This window comes from Eretmochelys imbricata, chromosome 2, assembly GCF_965152235.1.
Source record: "Eretmochelys imbricata isolate rEreImb1 chromosome 2, rEreImb1.hap1, whole genome shotgun sequence".
Classification (NCBI taxonomy): domain Eukaryota; kingdom Metazoa; phylum Chordata; order Testudines; family Cheloniidae; genus Eretmochelys; species Eretmochelys imbricata.
In genome coordinates, this window is record NC_135573.1 from 74133684 (window position 1) to 74160685 (window position 27002).

Consider the following 27002-nt stretch of genomic DNA (forward strand, 5'->3'; position numbering starts at 1 on the left):
ACAAAACACCTACAAGGTCTCGATCAAGCATTCTTACAACTAAAATACCCACCTGCTGAAGTGAAGAAACTGTTTGACAGAGCCAGAAGAGTAACCAGAAGTTATCTACTACAGGACAGGCCCAACAAAAAAAATAACAGAACACCACTAGCCATCACCTTCAGCCCCCAACTAAAACCTCTCCAACACATCATCAAGGATCTACAACCTATCCTGAAGGACAGCCATCACTCTCACAGATCTTGGGAGACAGGCCAGTCCTTGCTTCCAGACAGTCCCCCCAACCTGAATCAAATACTCACCAGCAACCATACACTACACAACAAAAACACTAACCCAGGAACCTATCCTTGCAACAAAGCCCGTTGCCAACTGTGTCCACATATCTATTCAGGGGACACCATCATAGGGCCTAATCACATCAGCCACACTGTCAGAGTCTCGGTCACCTGCACATCTACCAATGTAATATATGCCATCATGTGCCAGCAATGCCCCTCTGCCATGTACATTGGCCAAACTGGACAGTCTCTACGTAAAAGAATAAATGGACACAAATCAGACGTCAAGAATGATAACATTCAAAAACCAGTCGGAGAACACTTCAGTCTCTTTGGTTACTCGATTACAGACCTAAAAGTGGCAATTCTTCAGCAAAAAACTTCAAAAACAGACTCCAACGAGAGACTGCTGAATTGGAATTAATTTGCAAACTGGATACAACTAACTTAGGCTTGAATATAGACTGGAAGTGGATGGGTCATTACACAAAGTAAAACTATTTCCCTATGTTTATTCCCCCCCCTCCCCCGTTCCTCACACGTTCTTGTTAACTGCTGGAAATGGCCCACCTTGATTATCACTACAAAAGGTTTCTCCCCCCCACCTCCGCTCTCCTGCTGGTAATAGCTCACCTTGCCTAATCACTCTCTTGTTATAGTGTGTATGGTAACACCCATTGTTTCATGTTCTCTGTGTATATAAATCTCCCCACTGTATTTTCCACTGAATGCATCCGATGAAGTGAACTGTAGCTCATGAAAGCTTATGCTCAAATAAATTTGTTAGTATCTAAGGTGCCACAAGTACTCCTTTTCTTTTTGCGGATACAGACTAACACGGCTGTTACTCTGAAACCTGTCATGTATTAAACGTGAGCATAAAATTAATTGAAAATTTTATAATGCAAATTTATTTAATGCTAATCTATTATCCCAGTGAAACTGAAAGTATAAAACTTTAATTTTGACTTAACTTTTTGCAATAAAATGAATGCTGTGATTTTTGGTGCATTGTAGAGACTTTAAAGGAATGGTCAGGAGTTTCACATAGCTCTACATTTAAGAAGAGCTGGAGGAAAATTATGATAAACTTTTTGCCAGTTTTTTGTGGGTGTAATGTAGCAGACCCAGTCTTACATGTGTGCTTGTATGTGAAATATATATCTGGAAAAATGAGGCCAAAACATTGCATATATCAGCATTCAGAAAACTTCAGTCACAAAATTCTCTTTTGTGAAGCTTCAAAAACCTGGAAGAGGCAGTGCCGCTCAAAAATCACATAGTGATTAATTACAAGCCATGAGTTTTTATTCCACCTTTGCCACTTACCAGCATTAATAAAAGGTTGAACTTATACAGAACTTTTCAAATATTAAGTATCATTACCCCCATTTTACAGATGGAAAAACTGAGATTAAATTACTGTAATTGCCATAAGCATGATTATGTAGCAAGTCAGTATTTAGACTAAGATTAGACCTCCCATATCCTGACTCCAAGCCTGGTGCCTACTCTGCTATACCACAGAGCCCAGAAGCAAATAACCTTTCATATCCTAAGTTTTCAAATCTTCAAAATGGGAATCAATGGTACATACTTGTGGGTATGGACATCTTAAAAACGACATATTTTCTGATTTTTGTCTGTGTTAGGTATGGTTGTTGTCTTTTACAAATAAAATTCAGAGATTAAATGATTTGATGGTAAAGCACTGGATTCTAGTGGATTAGTGGGAGAAAACCTGGGTTGTATGCATGATTCTGACACTGACTTGCTGTGTGAACTTAGGCATGTCATTTAACATGGCATTCTCATTTTCTCCATCTGCATAAAAGGAGATAATACTCGTAAAGTACTATATATATGCAAAGTATTATTAAGGCCAGTCATTGCCAGATGTAGAAGTAGAACTCCTGTCTCTCAGCCCTCTTTTTCATTCAGTTGATAATGTAGTGTTTGGGAATATTACCATGCAATTTTTATGTATTTATTTATTTTTAGCAAAAGGAACTTTTTAAATGTTCACAAACATTAGGATTGTGCAAAATATGTTGCACAAATTTGTCAAAAAAATCCAATTTTGCAAGAATGTAGTGAACTCAAATCCATATTTTTTAAAAAAAAATTGTTTTACTTTTGCTCAGTTCTACTTTCAAGATAAATGGACATGCTTAAGGTTTCTAAGCTCTGCTTTTGATTTAACTTTTCAAATTTTATAATGTGACAGGTTTCTGGGGTGAAATCCTGCCCCATTGAAGGCAATGGGATTTTTTTTTGCAATTGATTTAAATAGATCCAGGATCTCACTTTTTTTTTTTCAATCTTTAAAAATATGCCTCTCCAGAAGTTTAAAAAACATTCTTTTGTGCATCGTCTACAGCATCTGTAAAATAACAAACAATGCACTTGATCCTGTGAGTAGAGCTGATCGGGAATTTTTTGACTAGCCATGTTTTCTGTTGAAAAATGCTGATTTGTCAAAAACAAAAAAATCATTTGTGAAATAGATTAGGATTTGATGAATCACCCAACTTGAAAAAAAAAATCACCTCATCTGATGTCAGTGTTCCCCACCCCGCCTCCCCAATCTAACTGGTCTCTAACTCCCTCCTCCCATTTCTCACACTGGTTCATGGTCTCAGTCTCCCCCCACCCCAAATCCCAGTCCCAGTCTCCTTGTCCTACCTAGTACAACCTCCCCTACCTCCTGGGTTCCAGTCTCCAGTAACAGTCACTGGTTTCTTATAGAATCATAGAATATCAGGGTTGGAAGGGACCCCTGAAGGTCATCTAGTCCAACCCCCTGCTCGAAGCAGGACCAATTCCCAGTTAAATCATCCCAGCCAGGGCTTTGTCAAGCCTTCTTCCTCCTACCCCCACCCTCCCGCCAGTCTCAGTTTCACCAGATTCCTTGTCCCAGTTTACTTCTTCCCTTCTCCCGTAGTCTGGCTTTTGCCCACTCTGCATTCAGCTCTAGTGACTTCCTCCTTCATGCATGCTAACAGAGGGGTCACTGAGAGCACAGGAGAGACAGGCTCCCTGCTTTCAGTTCCTGTGCCCGGCCCCATCCTGGTACAAAGCAGCTGAAAGTATCTGTTTCAAGGTAAGTCCAGCTTTGCCCCATAGTCCTTGCTGGAGCATCCTCAGTTGCTTTCTGGGAATGGTGCATGGGCAATAGAGTTGGTAAGAAATTTTTCTGATGGAACAGTTTTCTCTTGGAAAATGCTGATGCTTCAGAATTGAAACATTCTGGGGGAACGTCTCGATTTCAACAAATTTCTGACAGATGCCTGGCAGGTTTCCAACAGAAACCTTTCTGGTTTCCGGCCTGCCTCCCTCCCCAGCTCCTCAATAGCCTTCCTGTGGCAGCCTGTCAAATTTGGGCAGATTTACACCAAAATGGTAAAAGGCATATCCCTGGTACAAATGCCATCCTACTGTAAAATTTCAAGACCCTGCTGCAAAGCATGGAGGTGCTAGAGCTTTTTAAAGAAAACACCACCAGAATTTTACTTGGGCACATTAACGTATTTCCCCCTAGCCTCATTCTTAGACACAACTACATTGTTTTGGTTGAAATTTTCCAGAATAATTCAGCCTGAGGCAGACACCCAGCATATAAAATTTCAGCCTGAACTGTTAAAGGTTGGCAACTGAGAACAGAGTCTTATAATGAGACATGTTAGGCAACCTTAATAATAGGCAGCACTACCAGTCCTGCCTACAGTATCCTGACTGGAGGCTTTTTGATTCTTCTACATTCAATACTGTATGTCCACTGTACGCCCTTAAAATGACAGGAAACACTAGTCAGCTTTGGGCCTTCAAATGCTAATAAGCGGTGATGTGAAGATTATTATGATACAATGACTACAATGTGAAATAAAATAGAGCTACCGCAACAAGAATGTTTTTAACGATGCCACCAAATTAACTTTAATCAGAATATCCAAATTACAGGTACATCACTGTTATAACTAGAGTAACCTAACCCACATAGGGTAAAGTTTTCAATGCAGTGCCTAATGAATTAAGTGGTTACTCCTTTTATTTTTAATAAAGTTGCCTGCTTGCTTCCTCGTCTATCCTATAATTAGGGCACTACCAAATTCTCGGCCGTAAAAAATGCGTCATGGACCATGAAATCTGGTCTCCCCTCATGAAATCTGGTCTTTTATGTGCTTTTACCCTAGACTATACAGATTTTACAGGGGAGACCAGCGTTTCTCAAATTGGGGGTCCTGACCCAAAAGTGAGTTGCGGGAGGGCGGGGGGGTTCACAGTATTGCCACCCTTACTTCCCTGCATTGCCATCAGAGCTGGGCGGCTGGAGGGCAGCGGCTGTTGGCCAGGCGCTCAGCTCTGGAGGCAGCGCCCTGCCAGCAGCAGCGCAGAAGTAAGGGTGGCAATACCAGACCATGCCACCTTTACTTCTGCGCTGCTGCCTTCAGAGTTGGGGAGCCAGAAAGTGGCGGCTGCTGACTGAGGGCCCAGCTCTATAGACAGCAGCGCAGAAGTAAGGGTAGCAGTACCACAACCCCACTACAATAACCTTGCAGCCGCGCCCCCCCCCCCGCAATTTTTTTTGCGGGGTCAGGACCCCTACAATTACAGCACCGTGAAATTTCAGATTTAAATAGCTGAAATCATGAAATTTATTATTTAAAAAATCCTCTGACCATGACGTTGACTAAAATGGACCATGAAGTTGGTAGGGCCTACCAATAATGAATAGTGTTAGCGTCTCTTAGCCAAACTAAGAATCTTTACAAAAAAGATGAGTTCTATTTTTTCATTTTTTTCCATTTTGTTTTAATAAGAAATTAATGTCAGCTATTTTTTCCCTTAAAAGTACTTTGCTTTATTCTGTTTAGGGGGAAAAAATGGGTTGGAAACCAGGGGTGGGCAAACTATGGCCCACGGACCGCGTCTGGCCCATCAGACCTTTTAATCCGGCCCTCAAGCTTCTGCTGAGGAGCAGGGTTGGGGGCTTGCCCCACTCCATGCGGATCCTGGAAGTAGCGGCACGTCCCCCCTCCAGCTCATATGTGTAGGGGCAGCCAGGGAGCTTCACACTCTGCCCCAGCCCCAAGTGCCGGCTCTGTAGCTCCCATTGGCCGGGAACTGTGGCCAATGGGAGCTACAGGGGTGGTGCCTGTGTATGGGGCAGTGCCTACGGATGGGGCAGTGCATAGAGACGCCTGGCTGGCGCCGCGCCTCCACGTAGGAGCTGGAGGGGGGACATGGCGCTGCTTCCAGGAGCTGCTTGCGGTAAATGCTGCCTGGAGTCTACACCCCGTAGACTTCTTCTTCCCGTACCCCAACCTCCTGCTCCAGCCCTGATCCTCCTCCCACCCTCCGAACCCCTTGGTCCCAGCCCAGAGCACTCTCCCCCAGACTCCAATCCCCTGCTCCAGCCTGGAGCCCCCCGCCTACCCTGAACCCCTCATTTCTGGCTCCACCCTGGAACCCGCATCCCCAGCCCAGAGCCTGTACCCCCTCCCATACCCCAACCCCCTGCTTCAGCCCAGAGCCCCCTCCTATACTCCAAACCCCTCTTCTCCACCCCCAGCCTGCAGCCCCCTCCTACACCCCAAACCCCGCATCCCTGGCCCCACCCCAGAGCCCGCACCTCCAGCCAGAGCCCTCACCCCTTCCCATATCTCAACCCCCTGCCCCAGCCCGGAGCGCCCTCCCGCACTCTGAACTCCTCATTTCTGGCCCCACCCCAGAGCCCGCACCTGCAGCCAGAGCCCTCACCCCCTCCTGCATCCCAACTCCCAATTTCGTGAGCATTCATTGCCCACCATACAATTTCCATAGCCAGATGCGGTCCTCAGACCAAAACGTTTGTCCACCCCTAGATTAAAGAGACAGAAAATAATTACAGTAACCAGATTTGAAAATCTGAATCTAGGTCCATTGATACCTATGAGACCTGGCTGTATGAAGAGATTGGGGAGTTGCAGTTTCTGGACTAGTACTGAGAAGAGGAAGATGCACACATTACCAGGATTGCAGCTTGCATCTTGTACAGCTTATTCTTAAAGTCATTTTGTTGGCTGTATTGGAACTTTGCTCCTCTACCTCCAAGTATTGAGTTGGGTTGCAGGATTAGTCCCTATTGTGTGGGGAGGGAAGAGGTGGAAACCAGCATATTTGGACCCTGGAGCTTATGCTCGATTAGGGTGAGTGAAATTTTATGCATTTAAATTTGCCTTTATAAGTGGAAGATTAAAACAGCTTTATCCTTTTTCTATAGACATTAATAGCAATGTGTCTGGTGATTGCTGCTGTTTGGGGTAGAAGTTTGGCACAAGACTTTCCTATTTGGTTATTACATTACCGATATATTAGTAATCTTGCTGATAGGTAAATCTCCAGAGCTGTGAAAATCTAAATGGTTTTTCCTAGCTTATTTACTTCTTTTTCTTTATAATGTTTTTTTCTTCCTACGATATTTGTTATCTGCCACTGAAAGAGATGTATTTACAGAGTGATTTATTAAGATCAATATTGTAGTGATTTAGAGAATCTCCCACTGAGAAATGGAAACGATTGGAGAAATGTTTCCTCCTCACGTTCATACTTTCTGATGCTCACTAACTCACAACTGAGAAACAGAAGAACCTGACTTCAATCAGGGGGTCTAATTCCTTTTGCTGCTTGGTTGACAGGTTTCCAAAGATTCAGATGTAGTTAATGTCACACAAGTAAGATTGCTTTCATTATTGGGGTGGTGGGGGAGGAGAGAGACATGGAATTTGTATGTATGTGTATTTATTAGTATGAGTTTGAGCCTTTTAATCCATAATACAATAGGTTCTTAGGACAAGATCCTCAAAGGTATTTAATCTCTTAACTTCTATTGATTTCAACTGACGTTCAAATCCTAACTAGCTTTGAGAATTTGGGCCTTAGATACCATTGGTACAAAGTGATGTGGTGGAAAGAATGAAGGCTTTTACTGTTTAAATAATGTTAGGAGACAAAACTGTAAACCTGACGAGCAGGCTATTCAGTTTTTAAACTTGTATTTAGAAAGTATTTGTAGAACAGAAATGCTAAAATGTTGCTACTCCTACTAACTAATGTTTAGCATTACTTCCTATCTGATGTAATCACTTTTATTTCTAGATTCTGATATAAGCACTGAAAATTTCCTAAGCCAGGAAACAGACAGAATTACAACTGGAAAGAGAACAGAAGTAGTTTTATCTTTTAACAGATTAAAATAATGAGTTTTCAATAACATGAAATCAGGAATGTGTCTGAAATATCATCCAGGATTTAGTTGGAATGTTAAGAAATTAACATGCACATTTTGAATATCCTGATGTATTAGATTTTTATTTGTAATGAATTTAATTAGGAAGAGAAAAGACAGGAAAAGGAGAAGTTGGTCTTATACGCTATTTAACACATCCAGTATGGAAATAATTCTTAAGAAACATTTGCACTCTTTGAGCCAAATTAAGCTCTTGGGTATGTGTTTTTATCACCCATTGACTTCCCTAGAAGCTGTACAAATGTGTTTGAGGAGATAATTTAATTGTGCCTATTAAATTCACACACACTCTCCGTCTCCCACCCCCACTTACAAACCATTAAAAGGTACTATCTTCAGCTTCTATTGTACCTTCCAGGAATTCACAGATTATAAAGAAGTAGAACTATTCGAGTGACCCTGTACTTAGGCATAATTTTTAGAAGGAATGTGTACAAGGATGTGTTTTTGTTTCCTCTCTTGTTTTACCCTCAATGTAAAATCTTATGACAGCAGCCAAAATTGTATAATCCTTTGTATTTCAGGTCCACAGTATGCCCATTTTTGAGCTCTTTGGAGAAAAAAAATGTGAAATAGAACACGCCACAGTAATATCTCATGAATTTGTCAACTCATTTTATGAGGGAATGAGCTTAAAATGCCATCTGGTGGCTGGAAGTGGGGAAATAGGGAGATATGGAGTGATTTGTGCACAAGTCAGAGCACCATAGGCACTCTGAGAAGATCAATGCCAGCTTGTGCAGAAGTTGGCTATGTGGTGGTGTGATATGCAATCCTGAACTAGTCCACTGAGTGCAGTCTTCCTTTACCAAGTACCTATCTTCTTTTGTGCCTGTCTTTAAGGCACGTGACAACCAGTTTAAGGAGAAAAATAATGACCTTCCTTCGGCTTGACAAGCCACGGATGAAGCTTTAGTTCACACTGTTCAACATATTAAGAAGATTTGTGGAAGGGAGGCTTGTTAAAGCTTTAAAATCCCCAGAAGCAAGCAGCCTCTCTTTACTCTCTCTCAACCAAAAACCACCTCAAAGAAAAGCTTAATAATATCACTTAAGAGTTATTAGGCTCTGTTTATATATTGCATGCTAGTCAGGCAAGGGTCATGTGAATGGATTCTTGAAGCAAGAGAACTGAATGTTCTTTCCATCATTGTCTTGGGTAGTTTACATATATCTAAGAGCCCAGGGAGGCCTTTAAAATCTGTCACACAGGAGTTACAATGCCCTTAGTGGGACAGATTTCATAGCTAGAATATATATATGACTGTTTTTAACTATGAGAAAACCCCCCAAATGAACTATATTAATTGGCCCAGTTATTACTGTTTTCACAGTCCCTTGTAACTTTATTGAAATCAGTCTTCAAGTTTGTTTTTAGGGACTCTTCAGTTACATTCACAAAGCAAGAGAGGGCAGATGAGAGAGTCCTTGGAATTGACTTTGGGCTAGAAAGCATTTAGTCTTTGTGTCACAAGTTTGAATCTGGGTTCAGTAATAGAGACCAGAAGTGGTCACCGTTTGATAACTGTTCATCAGCTTATGTGCAATGAGTAGGTTCAGTTCAGTTTGCAATGGTAGTCTGAGATCTGTAGCACCATATTCATTTTGCTCTGTGCCAGGATTCCTAAAAATGGTGACAGTCTCAGATACACTAAGGGCTGAAAAGATGAAGACTAACCTACCTTCTCACACAGAGGTTGTTTCACCAGATTAGTTGATAGTGGGGGAAGCCTGAATGGCAAGCACATTCTGTGGAACTGATTTCATATATATAAAAATAAAATCAGAGAATCCACTCTCTTGCAATTCAGTCCCTTTCATGAGCACTTATAAATAGAAAAACAAACAGGACACTGACATTTTGTGAGTTTGTTTCCAAGGCCCCTAATTAAATCTTAATGGGGCATCACTTAACCATTTGGTGGCTTTTATTAATCACTGTTGGCACTTTAACAATGAGCTTGTATCTGCTTGGTCAACACTTGGCAAAGTATCTGAATGCAGTTTCATTCTCTCTCCCCTTCCTCACCCCAGTACAGAAGCAGAGCTGCTGGGCTGTCAAGCTTTTGGACCATCAATTTAGAAGAGCAAGAGTAAGGTTTGCAAATGTCTCTAATGGATTTTCAACAATTGGCGTCCCTAATGGTGAACTTCACTCTTAACACATTCTCAATAGATGTTGTAGTTTTACCGAGTGAGGCTCATGTTCTCTCATTACCAGGACTGAGTGTGTTTAAGATTACAAAAACAACAGCAAAACCGAGTGTTAGATCTGCAGGGCTAGGACAGTCTTCCTTACTTTCCTGTGAATCACCTTGCATGCTCTGAATGCATCTAGGAAGTCCAGGGTCAGATACACTGGACAGAAATCTCACTGGAATCCCAGGTTAAGCAGAGAAACCACTCCAGAGTATTTTACAGTATTTCTTCTGCTACCAAGTGAACACACCCAGAAAACTTTCATGGGCCCTGGCCACATTTTCATCATGAAGCTCAAATCCTTAAGCCACAAAGCAAACTCTCAGATACACACCAAACAAAATAAACAGGGTAGCTCTTCTGTCTAAAGAGCTCCCTGTCTTGACATCCAGACAGCAAACACCTTTTCTAACGTAGTATGAGAGAAGCCCAGTCCCTTTTAAAAGTTCAGACACTAAGTAGCCTCAGCTGTACCTAATTACCTCAACTCAGCAAGGCCCTCTCAGATGATACCCTGAAAGCCCCGTGAGGATTAATCACAATTGCCCCTCAACACTCTGGCTCAGTAGAATCTCCCATAGGGTCACACTGGGACAGGGTGTGTCATAACTGGTCCAGACCCCCCTGCAAAAAAAAAATAAAAAAGCATAATACTAGAGGGCAGATATTGATGTGAACATTTTTAGAAAAACATGTCTTTTCACACAATTATTTCCCAAGTGAATTTGGTACCTTAAATGAATCCAAAAAGCTGCCATAAAGTTTTTGCTCACTTGCAAGCAAAAAAAATCACTTTTGAATGCACAGAAAGAAATGCTTTCCTTTCCCCACACCTCACAATACTAATCAAAATCAGAAGTTAGAAAATTGTTCTTGTGCTTGAGGTGCCATTAGAACTTACAGTGGGTTCCTTGTATTTCATCAGTGCAGCTCTAAGTGCACAATAGAAAGGCTGTTCTATAATCCAAGCATTGTTGCATGTTTCAGACCTTTGGGATTGGCCAGTAAAGATGGGATCCACAAATTGATTTAGGCACCTAATCCCAGACTTAGGTGCCTAAGTCCCTGTTTGGCTCTACTGCGATCCACAAAACTTCAACTGAACACTGTGGGCACCTAAACCCATTCGGTGCCTAAGTTTTTTAGCGTAAAAGTTCCCTCAGAATCGAAGTTTCTGTCTCTGAGCATGTGCACTGCTCACTCTCTTTAGGCATCTGGACACCTATCTCCCACCTAAGCCCCAAAGCAATCTGAGAGCCAGGGGAGGAGAGGCATTCAGCCACTTAAGTTGTGTGTGGGGCCTGATCTGGAAGGAGTCTTCAGAGGCTGCCAACTGGATCAAGTCCAATTCTAAATCTAGCTGTAGGAGGAGATGTCTACCTTATAACTTTTAGACCAGGGTTAGAACACTCACCTGGGTAGTTGGAGACCCAGGTTCAATTTCCCCCTCTCCGCCAGAAGTGGGAGAAATGGGGTCTTCCACCTCTTAGGAGAGTTCACTCACCACTGATATTCTGATGAGGGGATGCCCTCAGTTTCTCCCGCTGAAGCAGTTGTCTGTGGATAAATAATGAAAAAGTGACTGCCGCAAGGGGACTGGACCCAGGGTCTCCCACCTCCTAGGTGGGTGCCCTAACTAATGGCCTACAGGGTCATTCCCATGCACTTACTCCCTCTTTCTGGCCCAATGACTATTTAAGTATTTATCCACAGTGGAAGTAATAGGTTCAGAGAGAGGAAGAGTGTGAATGAGGCTGTAATCCAATGGTTAGGGCCCCACCTGGCAGGTGAGACACGTCTGCTCCAATTCTCCTGCTTCAAACTCTCTTATTTATCCATTATGGAACAGCTTCAATAGGAGAGACTGAGGGAGCTCTCATCAGAATGTCCCATAGCTCAGTAGCCAGTAGAACTCTCCATAGGAAACCCCTGTTCAAATCCTCCCTCCCTCCCCGCTCCTGGCACAGAGAGGAGAATTGGACTTGGCTCTCATATCCCAGGCAAGTGCTCTAACCACTAGGCTAGAAGTTAAAAGGTGGACACACCCTCCCTGTACCATTTTGTGTGGAGCAAGGCGGGTGCCAAACTCATTCTCACAATAAATGCCTTAGGCGCCATTTGGCAGTAGGTTCCTTTTCATGGATTGCTAAGCAAAGCTAGCTGTCTTTCTTCAGCCAGAGCTTACATGCCCACCTCTGAGAGAGGGGCAGGGCTTAGGACACATCCCTCTCATCCGCATCTCCCATTAACTAGCTTAGGTGGCTCCCCAACTAGTATGCTGGCTTTTGTGGATTGCATTCTTAGGTGCCTGTCCCTCCCCGTTCATTGTATGGAGAACCTAGGTGTATAACTTGGCTTTGTGGGTCGCAGTGTTGTTCCCAGATTTTTTAGACACCTAAAAGTAAGGTGCCGTGATGCTCAGCATTGCAATACCTCAGTCCTGTTGTGAAACCCACCCTAACTGCCCGATCTTGTGCCCACTGAAATCAATGGCAAAGCATCCATTGGCTTCAATAATGCAGGACCAAGTCCCAACTGAAAAATGAGATGTAAAAGCTGGCTGAGGTCTGGGCCATGCACTCTCTCCTATAAGTGGGGTTAATGTTTGTAGAAAAAAAAGGTGTTAATTTTTTCTGTGGTGTGTTATACTGGAATTTACATTGATTTTGTAAAAATAAGTTTCCATTTTTGGAGGTGCTCTCAGCCATTGCTATATGTTGGTTTGATAATAAATACATAAACAATAATAATTAATAAATAGGGATGACCCCAAGGCATGACATTTAAACCTTACCAAACAGGAGCTATCATACAGGATCAGCCCAGGGCCATACCTAGTCTAGTAGCTTGTTTCTTAACTGTGGCCTGTACCATATGCTCCAGAGGCAAGTGCATGAATCCCTGTAAGTGGACAATCATGCAATAACCTACCCATAGAGAACATTTCTTCCTATCCTCTGTCACTTAGTGGTTGGTTTATGCCCAGAAGCCTGAGGGTTTAGCTCTCTTCTAAAAAATTATTCTAACATAACATAACTGTGGAGGTACTCATTAGCCATTTACATATCTAACCTAGAGTTAGTTGCAAAAAGTATTTCCCTCCCTCTCCAAAATTTCAGACAAAAAATTGTTCAGCGCTTTTATGATCTTTCACTGACTTTTTAAAATCCTATTTTAAATTTTTGTTTCATTTCAGGTTTTATATTTTTGGGTCTCCCCCCTCACAGTTATGGTTTTTTTCCCCACAATGGAAAAATGTGGAAAAATGTAAAAAAGGATGAGTGGGATATGGGGAAGATGATACTTCCTCACTTTAAAATGTGTTTTTCAACTGGAATCATAGAATCATAGAATATCAGGGTTGGAAGGGACCTCAGGAGGTCATCTAGTCCAACCTCCTGCTCAAAGCAGGACCAATCCCCAATTAAATCATTCCAGCCAGGGCTTTGTCAAGCCTGACCTTAAAAACTTCCAAGGAAGGACATTCTACCACCTCCCTAGGTAACGCATTCCAGTGTTTCACCACCCTCCTAGTGAAAAAGTTTTTCCTAATATCCAATCTAAACCTCCCCCACTGCAACTTGAGACCATTACTCCTTGTCCTGGCCTCTTCTACCACTGAGAATAGTCTAGAACCATCCTCTCTGGAACCACCTCTCAGGTAGTTGAAAGCAGCTATCAAATCCCCCCTCATTCTTCTCTTCTGCAGACTAAACAATCCCAGTTCCCTCAACTTCTCCTCATAAGTCATGTGTTCCAGACCCCTAATCATTTTTGTTGCCCTTCGCTGGACTCTCTCCAATTTATCCACATCCTTCTTGTAGTGTGGGGCCCAAGACTGGACACAGTACTTCAGATGAGGCCTCACCAATGTCGAATAGAGGGGGACGATCACATCCCTCGATCTGCTCGCTATGCCCCTACTTATACATCCCAAAAATGCCATTGGCCTTCTTGGCAACAAGGGCACACTGCTGACTGGAAAAGTATGAAAACTTTAAAAAAAGTTTAAACAAATGAAAGTATTTTTTCACACTTTCTAAAAACATTTTTCACACTTTTCTGAGCTGGGGAAAAAAGGTGTTAGAAGAAAAAAAAGGATATTTTCTTTCACTGAGAAAATGTGGGGTTGTTCTGCTTTTGTTTTAATTCTTACAAGGGGGGCAGAGAGGAAGAGGATGTTTCCCCTGCCACATTCTCTCAATTTTTTTGACCTTTGTGCTCCTTATTCCAGTGGACAAAGAAAGGGTGGCTGGGGCGGGGTGAGGAGAGGAGGAAAGTAAAAAAGGAGAATGATTAAACCTGAAAAATCTAAAAACTGTAAATTGAAACATTGCATTTTTGTTTTTTAAAAACAGAAAGACAATAGAAAAGGCAATTAGGTATGAAACTAAAGTGTAAATGACGGGTTTCAGAGTAACAGCCGTGTTTGTCTGTATTCGCAAAAAGAAAAGGAGTACTTGTGGCACCTTAGAGACTAACCAATTTATTTGAGCATAAGCTTTCGTGAGCTACAGCTCACTTCAAATGTTAATTTTGCTTTGAAATTTCTTGTCTTTACTCCCCTCACCCCCATGACATTTTCCCTGCAAAAAATTCATTTTCATTGAAACCCCATTTGTCAGCAGGAAAATCCTCTTATCAAAAAAATGTGCATCCTACTTAATTTTTGAACTCAATGTTGTCTTGTGGCAATGAGTTCCACAGATTAGTTTCAAATTATGTAAAACATCATTCTGCTCATTAGTTTTAAATTTGGTGCCTTTCAACTTTAACAGTTATGATGTTTTTGTATTACTGGCTGTATAACGGTACAACTTGCAGGTCCCAGTGAATATCAGAGTCCTTTTGTACTAGGTACTTTACAACAGAAAGTAAGAAGAGACTCTGCTCTGAAATCAGTAGGCACTGTAACTGCTTTGCATCTGAAAAGCAGGCCACTTTTGTTTAATAGGATTTAGGAGACTATTTTTTAGGCATTTTGGTTTGAAAATGTTGGCTTTAGTGTCCTACTCAAGGTCACAGAGTCATAGGGCAGAGGTAGGAATTTAACCAAGCTGTCCCAACTCTCAGGGCCTTGTGCTGATCACTGGGGGTGCACAGAACTTATGTTAGCATTAGAATTTATCCATGATCCAGGACATCAGTAGCAAAATAGACTACTTAAATATCAATGTTGCAAAAGTGAGAATGGCCATAACATAACACCATGGAAAACAATTTTATTTAGAGTTTCATATTTCCCTTGGTTTAGAAAAGATTGTTTTCTCTTTATCAACTTTAAAGTACAAGTAAATGACTTGTAATTGTAATCCTTTGCCTTATTTTTCAAAGGCCTTTTCTGAGTGTAGTCTATATAGAGCATTCATTCCCCATAGTCTAACCCACTTAAATGTTCTGCATCATAGTGAACATTCAGATTTCTTTTGGCCAGAGAGAACTGGATATGCCTCCCTTCAGAGTCCACTGATTCTCCTCTTTGGTGCAGCTAGAGCGATTGCTGTAGAGTGAGGCAATGTGTTCTCTCTGCCACTGCCTCTAGAATGCTCCCAGCTTTTGTCCGCTTCAGGAGTGAGAACTCAGATCTCTTGCATAGTCAAAGTAAATGCATTTCAAATGGTAACTGAGGGAGGAGAAAGAAAAGGAGTACTTGTGGCACCTTAGAGACTAACCAATTTATTTGAACATAAGCTTTCGTGAGCTACAGCTCACTTCATCGGATGCATACTGTGGAAAGTGTAGAAGATCTTTTTATATACACACAAAGCATGAAAAAATACCTCCTCCCACCCCACTCTCCTGCTGCTAATAGCTTATCTAAAGTGATCACTCTCCTTACAATGTGTATGATAATCAAGTTGGGCCATTTCCAGCACAAATCCAGGTTTTCTCACCCCTCCCCCCCCACAAACAAACCCATTCTCCTGCTGGTAATAGCTTATCTAAAGTGACCACTCTCCTTACAATGTGTATGATAATCAAGGTGGGCCATTTCCAGCATAAATCCAGGGTTTAACAAGAATGTCTGGGGGGGGGGGGGGAGGTAGGAAAAAACAAGGGGAAATAGGTTTCAGAGTAAAGTGAGCTGTAGCTCACGAAAGCTCATGCTCAAATAAATTGGTTAGTCTCTAAGGTGCCACAAGTACTCCTTTTCTTAAGGGGAAATAGGTTACCTTGCATAATGACTTAGCCACTCCCAGTCTCTATTCAAGCCTAAATTAATTGTATCAAATTTGCAAATGAATTCCAATTCAACAGCTTCTCGCTGACTATGTAATAATCTGTTTGCCCCGCCAATCAGTGGAATTAGAAATTAAATGAAAACAAAAAAGTTCCTTTCTCCAGAAATGCATAACAGTGAGAATCAGTCCTGTTCTATAAACAGCCACTTCTCCAGCTACCAGTGCCTCTGAAAGTTAAAAGTTTAACAAGGGTATATTAAACATTCTATGCAGTGAAATTTTTTCCCAACAGTCTCACTGCTCTAAAATGTGGAATATGGAGTGGGGAGGGGTTTTCTAGGCTCTGAGATGCCAAACATTGCTAAGTAATTTTTCCAGGTGCTAGGTGTAAATGAATCATTTTTACAGTTGACTCTTCAGCAGTCATTGAATATAAGGTTATCAGTCTAGAGGTTGAAAGGGAAAATAGTGTGGTGATGAGATGGGTCAGTTATGGCACATCTACACTGCAAACAAACCAACCCTGTGGCAGTGAGTCTCGGAGCCTGGGGCAACTGAATGGGACTCATGCTACCGAGCTGGAAATAGCAGCGTAGACTGCTGCTATTGCTGTGGGCTGGAGCCTGGACTCTGAGACCCTCTTCCCTTGCGGGGTTTCAGAGCCCAGACTCCAGCCCCAGTGGGAACATCTACACTGCTCTTTTTAGCCCGATAGCACAAGCCCCTCAAGCCTGAGTCAGTTGATCTGTGCTCTGAGAGTCGCTGATGTTTTGTTTTCTGCAGTATAGCTGTAACCTTAGGGCTGCTGAGAATTGGTTTCCATAATATTAGTGATGCAGGTTGAAATGCTACTAAACTGCCAAGCATTTAAGGACTCAGTTCAGTCAAAATTAACTCTTTGGCTTTGTCTACGCTGGCAACTGAATGACAAAAGTTTTCAGAGTAGCAGCCGTGTTAGTCTGTATCGGCAAAAAGAAAAGGAGGACTTGTGGCACCTTAGAGACTAACAAATTTATTTGAGCATAAGCTTTCGTGAGCTACAGCATCAAGTGAGCTGTAGCTCACGAAAGCTTATGCTCAGATAAATTGGTGAGTCTCTAAGGTGCCACAAGTCCTCCTTTTCTTTTTGACAAAACTTTTGTCGTTCAGAGGTGTTAAAAAAATCACACACCCAGAAAACAAAAGTTTTGTCAACGAAAAGCGCCGGTGTGACCAGGGCTTTGTCAGCAGGAGCGCTCTCCTGCTGACTAAGCTACAGCCGCTCGTTGGGGGTGGAAGTTTTTTGGCGGTGGGAGAGCTCTCTCCCGCCGACACACAGCAGCAACACTGCACACCTTTTAGCAGCATGGCTGTAGCGGCACAGCTGTGTCACTGAAAGGTGCGTAGTGTAGACAAAGCCTTAGCTTCTGCCTTCTGCAAAGGATTGCCCAGCTCTACTCCCTGTCTCCCTTCTCCCCCTGCCCCCGCCCCGCCAAAATGGGGGAAGTTTCCCCTTCTCAGATGGAAAGTTTTTGGAAACCAAAATTTATCTGAAAGAATGGCATTGGTTTGAAGTACAACAGTGGCTTAAAAATGACAGCAACAGTGTAGAGCGGCAGGGTCTTATTGCCGAACTTGTTCTCACAATCTGGAGGAGTTTGGTGATCTTCTGGTAATGGCCTAAGGCTCTTTAAATAAGTGTTACTTAATTACCATTAGACAAAGGCGAGAGGCTTATATAGGGCGCAAAGTGGGTCAGTGATTTGATTAAGTCATTCTTTAAGATGACAGATATTTGTTTTTAATTTTCCATAAGGTGTACTATGCTATGGCAACGTCTGCTATAGAAATATTCACGTAAGTAACTAACACTTTTTTGTGTTAGGATAAGGATTGAATTCAAAAGCCCTAAACAAGAATTTGAGGTGTCAGAATTGCTATTGCAGCTGGCTCTTTGATAATGAAAAATGTAGATCTCAAAAATAGCTTTGGAAATTCAAAAAGTGTCTTTGTTCCTAATGTGCCTTTGTCCTTTAGTGGATCATTTTAGTATTTCCTGACATGACAGAGATGGTTACAGATACAAATGCATTTTAACTGCCTATTTTATGTGTCTAAAAGAGGGTTGGATGATCTTGCTGCTGACTTGGGGGTTCTATTCCCATCTTGCCACTGGATTTCCCTACGTTACTCTGTGTCACCTAGCTGTGGCACAATTTCCCCACTATAAAATAGGGATAATTTCTCACAGTGGTGTTTTGAGATAGAGCTCAGGAACAGAGTGGGTTGAGAAGTGGTAAGGATTTTTGTGTAAACAAAAGCTTGACCAGTTCTGTTCATAGGTTGTATAATGTTTTTAGATCCTCAGAATGAAGTCGTTGTAGAAGTGCACAGCTTTCCTATTCACACTCACATTTTGCATTACTTCATGTTCCGATTTTTTGAAGTTAGATATTTTTTAGACTGAATGATTTCTATTGAGAGAATGTCTCCTAATATCCCAAGTATGAGATTTCAATCAACACAGGTAATATTTGCAGAATGTGTGATTTTAGGGAATTTCAAAAATCACTGCTTGGACAGGAGTCAGGATGGCTCAAAGGCCAAGCAATTGTGATTGGGTTAGAGCCTCACTCTGTGCCTTCCGCTCCCTGAATCAGCAGGGACTGAGAATGATGTAGAAGCAGCTATTCAGTTGCTGGGCAGAAGGGATTTCTTAACGCTAATTAAAAAACAGTCTTGATGAGTTCCAACGACAACCCCTAGCCAGGCCTCCTCAGCTAAAAAGACAGTGGAAGCAATGTGCTGAAGAAATTGGGCAACTTCATAAAAACTACCCCCTCCCCCATACACTCAAATCCCCACCCTCAGAAAAGATTACATTGGGTAAAAGTTTATTTGGGTGAAGGATGTATTTGGTGTATCTGTCTCCTCTTGGAGATGGAATTTTAACTAGTAAGATTATCATTTGTGGTCCGTGTGTTATTTCTACCTAAATTGACACTTCATAAAGATAACAAATAGCTGGGAACTAATGGTCTTTAAATTCTATTTCTAGCGCTGGTCTCTATTTCTGTTCTTCTTGGTTGCTTTTCTTCTAACAAATCAAACTTCAGGATTGAAACAGGAAATTTAGATTTAACCTTAAGAGTCAGTGTTTTGTCTCATGTCTGCTCTAATGTGATGCAGATGGTAGGACTGCTGTACGTAACTCAAGATTTTATTGAACTAGCCCTCCTTGCTTAATAGAAAACATAGCTAGCTGCAAATGCACATTAAACAGACAATTCTGAGAGCAGTAAGCTTGAGAATATATATAAGTATATTGACAAAATACTTGGGATGTTTCTTCAAACTGCAAGTCCTCCAGCTGTTTGATAGAGAGGACGGATTTTTTTTGTAAGGGTAGGGGAGGAGAGGCAGATGAGGGCTAACCCCCCAAAAAACCCACCACCCCAAGAAAATTACAAGCTGAACTATTCTTTTCTTTTTTCTCCTTTTAGAAGATGGTTGAAGGTTGACGGTTCTACTTATTAAAGAACATATAGGCTATACTGACTAGTCTCCATGGAGCTAGAGCAGTATTCCTTAATACAACTTTATCCTGACTCCAATATCCCTGCTATTCTAGTTTTCCTTTGTTGGAGTTGCCAATCATCCCAAATTGTGCCAAAGACTTTGGTAGTTCTATAATGGGGACAAATGACTGACAGGTGAAAGCCAAAATCTCTTGAGGAGACAAGAAACCCTGCTGTGCTATGGTAACCCCAATGTATACTATCCTAAATTTGTTGTTTGCACATCCTCTACAAATAGAGGACCCTGCATCCTGAATTTCCTTGTTTTTACAAAAATTGTTACAAAACGCTAATACTGTGAAACCAGTTGGGTACTTTTTTATAATTAAGATTTTCGGAAGTTTAAACTTACAAACTCAAAGTTTATATCACCAGAGGGTGCAATTCTACCTCGTAACAAACTATTAGTCTTGCACAATTTTAAAACACAGACATTATGACAATTGTCCAGCCAGATAATAATGAAACGGAGGCAGAGGCCATCCTATGGGGACTTCAAGCAACAAATCAACCAGCTGGAAAACACCTGATAGGTAGTCAGAAAGGAAAATACTACATAGACCAACACAAAGGAAAAAACTTACGCCACAGAAGATCACAGGAGTACCGCATATATCCACTGCCCATCATTCTGACCAGTATTGTCTCACTGTTTCCTTGTACACCCTGATCTGTCTGTTTCCATCTGTTGTCTCATATTTAGGTTGTAAACTTTTTGCACAGGGACAGTCCTTTTGTTCGCTGTTTGTACAGCACCTAGCACAGTGGGGTACTGATCATGGCTAGGGCTCCTAGGCACTATGGTAATACAATAAACACAGAGCTGCTGGCCTAGTTTATACAAGGGAATCCCTATTCCTTTGCCAGTTAACTCAGTCTCAAAGAAGAAAAAAGTTTTTTTAAAGCTGCTGCTGTGTTTTTAAAGTGAATATCAAAATGACAGTCAGTCAAATAATGACAGTAGTGAAAATAAATCATTGTTAAAATGGAATATACAATTATATTATAAATAGAATCTTTGTATATTAAATTGCCAACCTACCATTTTCCTAAAAGCACATTCATTTATAAATAATTTGACTTCTGTGTTTGTGGTTAATTATCGATTCCAGCTGCAAGTTCTTTGTTGAAGATCTGTCTATTATGTGAACATACAGCACCTACCAAAATGGGGCCTTGATCGCAGTTGAAGCCACTAGGTGCTACTATAGAACAAATAATTACTGAACTGTGATGCAATCTTTTAGTAACACCATTACAACACACTCTGCTCAGAATGTCTCTTAAAAGCTTCTACTACTCGTCTTACAAAATGCAGGAATCGAAATGGTTAACCATTTGCAGCAGCATCACTTAATAAAATATATATGGGCTAATAGTGATAATTATACAGCTGCAATCAGCCTTTGACCTCAGTTTACACACCCAGTAGAGAATTCTCTCATAACAAGGCAGAACAGTTCAGTTACCACGTCAGTAAAGATTTGATGCCATCAATGCAGCATGTCCATAAAACATCATATATGAATCTTGTTTCTTTCCAGGCTGCAGTATATTTCTTTCAGTTCTGCAGACGCTGTACAACATTCATAAGTAAGTGCATTAACATAAGTGTCATACCATCCTACTTAAATCATTGCATTTTATGCTGTCCTCACAAGAGAAATAAATGTAACATATGAAAAAGCTATGTTTCTTTCAGTCGGCAACTGGTCCACAGATGTACTGTGTGAAAACTTGACTACAGAAAAACAATCTGTAACATTGGCTTCTTTTTCATGTTTATAACTCTTTGTGTTTTCCTGTCACTTTCAGGCCTCCAGAGACTTAGGTTTGTAGTGTAGACCAAGCCTATGTCAGTATAACTATGTCACTCAGTCCTGAGTGATGTAGTTGCATCGACCTAACCCCGAGTGTAGACAGCGCTATCTCAATGCAAAGGCTCTTCCATCAACTTACCTACTGCCCCTTGCTGAGGTGGAGTACCTATGACAATGGGAGAAGCTCTAGGAAGCGTTTCCTGCCCCCCGCCCACAGTCTAACCCAGTTCCTCTTTATAACTCCGATTCTTCAACAGGCAAATTAAACAGATGTATGCTGTTGGTTAATAATACTGTGTTTTATTTGCAGTCAAATGTGCTCCATGATTTTCTCCAAATGTTATTGGCCACTGAAGGTAAATTATTGTTGTTGAGTACCTTACACTCAATACATCTTATCCTCTTTCAATCCCTCTTTAAAACTCAGCTCTGCCAGGAAGCATATAGGAAACTACCGTCAGATAATGGCTAGGCAGGTGGCAAGTTGTGATTATTTCTAATGGTTGGTGCATTATACCTATGAAATTGTATGCACAGCTAGCATATGCTCAAATAGCCTATTTTAATTATTCTGTTCTGCCCTCTGCCTTATATTGCTTGTTTATATTTCATCCATCTGTTACATCCTTGGAGCAAGGACAGTCATTTATTTACATGCATATATAATGCTAAGTACAACCTGGTTGAGGCCTCTAGGCATTAGTGCAATATAAATATTATAAAGTTTTAAATTTAGATAGAATATAAAATAATACCTAGCACTTACACAGCATTTTTGTGTTGTGGATCTCAAAGTGCTTTACAAAGACAGAGCCCAAGGAAGCCAAGAAGAGGAATGGACATATCCCAATCCCTTTGCCCACCAGCTTGCTGAGCTGCTGGAGTAGGTTACACCATCCAAAGAAATGGGGCAATTTCTGCTCTTCACCTGCATGCTAGGGTACTCCAAGAGAGATTGTGCCTCCTGCAGCATATTCCCACCAGAGATGTCTCCTGTGTCATCCCAAAAATGGGCCTGCAACCAACGCATAATGTGGGTTTACTGGCCCTGAAAAGTGCCAGAGACCTGATAGAATTAGTATTTCTTCTGATTAGCGAATATTCTTTATTTTCTTTCTTGTCATTCTCAGCACTTTGTTTTGCTTAGCATTTTCCCTCTTATGTAATCATTTGGCAGGGCTTCTCTCAGGCCTGCTGCTGTTTTATGTCACTACTCTGAACAGAAAAGTACAGTAGTTCTAAACATCCAGCAAGGTCTGATTTATTGGATTCTAGTGGTCATGCTCAGAAGCTTTGGTCATTAAAAATTCAGGTTTTCTGGTAAACTTGCCCTCTTTTCTCCCCACCCTGCTACTCTGAACATCAGCAGGTATTTTATCAGCATGGGTTATTTTTTGTTTTTAAAACAACAAAAAATTTCAGGAGACCTGATTCATTCTTTTGTATGTATTAGGGCTATCAAACCATTAAAATTAATTGCAATTAATTGAGTGGTGTTAAACAAGAATAGAATACTATTTATATAAATATTTTGGATGTTTTCCACATTTTCAATTGATTGATTTCAATTACAACACAGAATACAAAGTGTACAGTGCTCACATTATATTATTTTTATTACAAATATTTGCACTGTAAAAATGATAAACAAAAGAAATCGTATTTTTCAATTCACCTCATACGACTACTGTAATGCAATCTCTTTATTGTGAGAGCGCAACTATAAATACATACATTTTAATGTGGTATTCTATTGTTTAACAGTGTAATATATATGTGATTAATTTTTTTTAGTTAATCGTGTGAGTTAATTGCGATTAATCAACAGCCCTCGTATATCAGCGGTCTCCAACCTTTTTACACACAGGATCACTTTTTGAATTTAAGATCAAGCCAGGATCTATCCCGCTTCTTCCCCAAGGCCCTGCCCTGCTCACTCCATTCCCCCTTCCCCCTGTTGCTCACTCTCTCCCACCCTCACTCACTTTCACCAGGGCTGGGATGGTGGTGGTGGGGGTGCAGGCTCTGGGCTGGGGCCAAGGGGTTCAGAGTGTGGGAGGAGGCTCCAGGCTGAGCCTGCAGTAGTGGGTTGGGGTGCAGGAGGTGCAAGCTCTGGGAGGGAGTTTGTGTGTAGGAGGGGGTGGAGACCCTCTGCCCCCACCCTGCCCCAGGTCCTCAAGCGCCTCCCCCACAGCTCCCATTGGCTGCAGTTCGCAGCCAATAGGGGTTGGGGCAGCAGCAGTGTGCAGAGCCACTTGTCCTCGTCCTGCCCCCCAGGGGCTGCAGAGACATGCCAGCCGTTTGCTGGGAGCAGCATGGAGCCAGGGCAGGCAGGCAACCTGCTGCTGCGCCGCCGGACTTTTAGCGGCCGGAGAACGCGATTGAGTGGCAGAGGCTCCAGGATTGACCAGTCGACCGCGATCGAGTGGTTGGTGAGCACTGATTACACACACACACACACACACACATCAAGTAGTTGTGCGTTTTGCAGTATATACTGTACCTAAAGTTGTTCTTTTAAATCAGGGGTGGCCAATCTGAGCCTGAGAAGGAGCCAGAATTTACCACTGTACATTGCCAAAGAGCCACAGTAATACGTCAGCAGCCCCGCATCAGTTCCCCTCCCCCCAGTGCCTCCCGCCCACCAGCAGCCCCACCAATCAGCGCCTCCCCCTACCTCCCCGCTATTTTGTGGCATGCAGGAGGCTCGGGGAGGGGGGTGGTGGGGGAGGAGCGAGGGTATGGCAGGCTCAGGGGAGGACGTGGGAAGGGCCTGCGGCAGAGCCAGGGGTTGAGCAGTGAGCATTCCCCAGCACACTGGAAAGTTGGCACCTGTAGCTCCAGCCCTGGAGTCGGTCCCTGTACAAGGAGCTGCATATTAACTTCTGAAGAGCCGCATGTGGCTCCGGAGCCACAGGCTGGCCACCCCTGATTTAAATCATAAGTATAAATCAATGACCCAAATCATATAATCTTTAGTGATCCAAAATCCCACTGATATGCTTTATGGGAGTTTTGCGTTAGTAAGGAGATTGGTACAGGCGCAATCACTGTTTATCTTACATTTATCCTTTCCTCTGACAGACCATCAGTTCTTTACTGCCTTTAAAAGTACTATAAAAGATCAACAATCAAGAAAAAACAAACATTAATTTTGTTATATTTTACTACTTAAAATTGATTCCACATTACAATAGCATTTGGGTGATGCCGCAACAATCATTTAGCGGAAACATATCTAAAACTAAGCAAATAATAATGTGCCAGCATTAAGTATGATGTATAATGGATGAAAACATTTCAGCAGCCTCTAAATAAAAAAGTTTCATCATCTAAATAAATAGTTGCACAGCATGTGGATTTCTGTGAAATTGGAGAATTGCAAAAGACACAGCTACTGCAAATCACTTGGCGTGAGGTTTGTGTTTTATTGCTAGACAGTGACGAATAGGGGAAGCTGAGCAAAGACTACCTAATATGAATAAAACAATCTAATTTTAGCCAAGTATGAAGAATTGCATAGGTATCCTAGGATCTCTTAAAATGTTTAACTTTCTAAAACATTTGCACAGTGGTAATAATATTTGAGAGATGAACTGTTAAGCTTCATAGACCTTGTTCAAGCTAGAGTTTTGAAATTATTGGGGAGAGGTAGATTAGATAACGTATATCTCACTCCATAAAATCGATAGTTTTCTTTATTTGCAGAGCACACAAAGAAAACATTGAAGAAAGATTCTTTGTATGAAGGACTTCTACCTCTGGTATCTCCTGTGCTGCTGTTTGCGCTTCTTACTATCTGGGTGATTTTATCACCGTGTGATACATTAGCAAAACAAACCAGGCTATTTTTATGGATGGCTGGTGTTGTCTTCTCAAATGTTATTGTAAGTATTTTTGTGACTACAGTTTATATTTAGAGACACTATTCTAGGAGTAGAATTAAATTGTTCTTTTACTTGATGTGTCTAAAAGAAAGAAAAGAGCAACATTAGTTAAAAAAACTCACCAGAATCACTTTCACTCCTCTTGTGCCACTGGAATTAAGTGTCTAAATAGCGTGTCCACATTACACCCTCGTTTATAAAAATATACTACACCAATTGCCTGAAAAGTTAACGCTTTCAGCAGTGTTAGTACAGGTTTTTGGATATTTATTCCAGATTAGTGTAAAATTTTTAAGGTCTCTTTTCCAGGGCTTTATGAACATTGCTGTCTTTATTTCATGAAACATACCAGATATCCTCCAACATGTAGGTATAATTGGGTACTCCTCGATTAATCGGGTACTCCCCAGTTTAGACCACCACCACAAGTACTATAGTATAAGTAATATTTTGAGGGCATAAGTGATGCCTTGCGATGGTCCTCTGAATTTCTCTTACATTACTTGTTCATTGTGCCTTAGCACCCTCTTTCTTCATCTAATGTAGATGGAAAATAAATCTTTGTGAAGAAGCAATATGGAATACCATACAACAAAACTGAACATAATTCTTAATATTCAAGCTCTCACTGAAATCAAGGGTTAGGCCTTGATTCACAACAGCGCTTGATTTCAATGGGACTTAAGCACATGTTTTGCTAAATCAGGGCCTTGTGTTGAAAAATTTGCCTGCCCCAGGACAAACCCTAAATAACTGGGCTTCATGCATGGCACTAAGTTTTGGAAACATATCGAATCCATATGCCTCAACCTGCAAAAGATATTGTATAACTCCAAATATATAAGTTTACTTAAGTAAATAATGCAACTCAATATATAAGGATGAAAAGATTTTTTGAGAATTATAGGAAGTGAACAATTAACTTCATACAGAGAGCTGCAAATGCACTGAGATGTTGGAACCATTATATCTGTAAAAAGAAAAGGAGGACTTGTGACTTATGCCCTCAAATTTGTTAGTCTCTAAGGTGCCACAAGTCCTCCTTTTCTTTTTGCGGATACAGACTAACACGGCTGCTACTTTGAAACCTGTCATTATATCTGTGTACACCTTTTCAGTATAATTGTTCCTCCACAGGTAAATATATTTTAGTTGTTTTACAGGAAGATGCACATTTTACCGCATATTTTGAACAACGCTTCTGGTATAATTTCCAGGACACAGTTTCACTATAAAAGTGAATATCAATCAGTACTATGCTCATTGTAATTAAGTATTTATTACTACAGTATACAAGAATAGGTTAGTTTGGCATACAGTACCACCAAATTTAACATGTACAGAAACGGAAGTTTCCTGCATTACAGGAGATGTGAAATCCTGTCAGTTCAGGATGGAAGCCATGAGGTCTTATTGGAGGCCTCTAAACATTTATTTTGTAAAACCAGGAATGGATATTCATGGATAGTGCTCATGTTCAAATACCCTTTTAAAAATATGCTTGGCAGTCACAACTGAATAAGCTCCATCTTGGAGACTGCACTCTGCCATGTGAGGGGTGCCTCATTTGTCAAGGGTACAAGCGCAATTGTATGAATTTGTCATTCCATTTACATTTCTAAGAGAGCTGTGTATGTTCTTAAGTGAAAAATACGGATTTCCTGCCAGTGAGGGAAATCTGACGGGCAGTAGGCAAATATTAAATAAGCATCTCAACCAATGAAGAACAATAGTGTCAAGATACTTTTAAGGGGAAAACAACAAGGTGACCCACAAGTTCCTTGTTAT

At 41.4% G+C, this 27002-nt stretch overlaps 1 pseudogene; it reads left to right on the forward strand.

The window, feature by feature from the left end:
- LOC144260123 (ethanolaminephosphotransferase 1-like) overlaps window positions 1–27002 on the forward strand; it is a 50358-nt pseudogene that overhangs the window by 18219 nt on the left and 5137 nt on the right.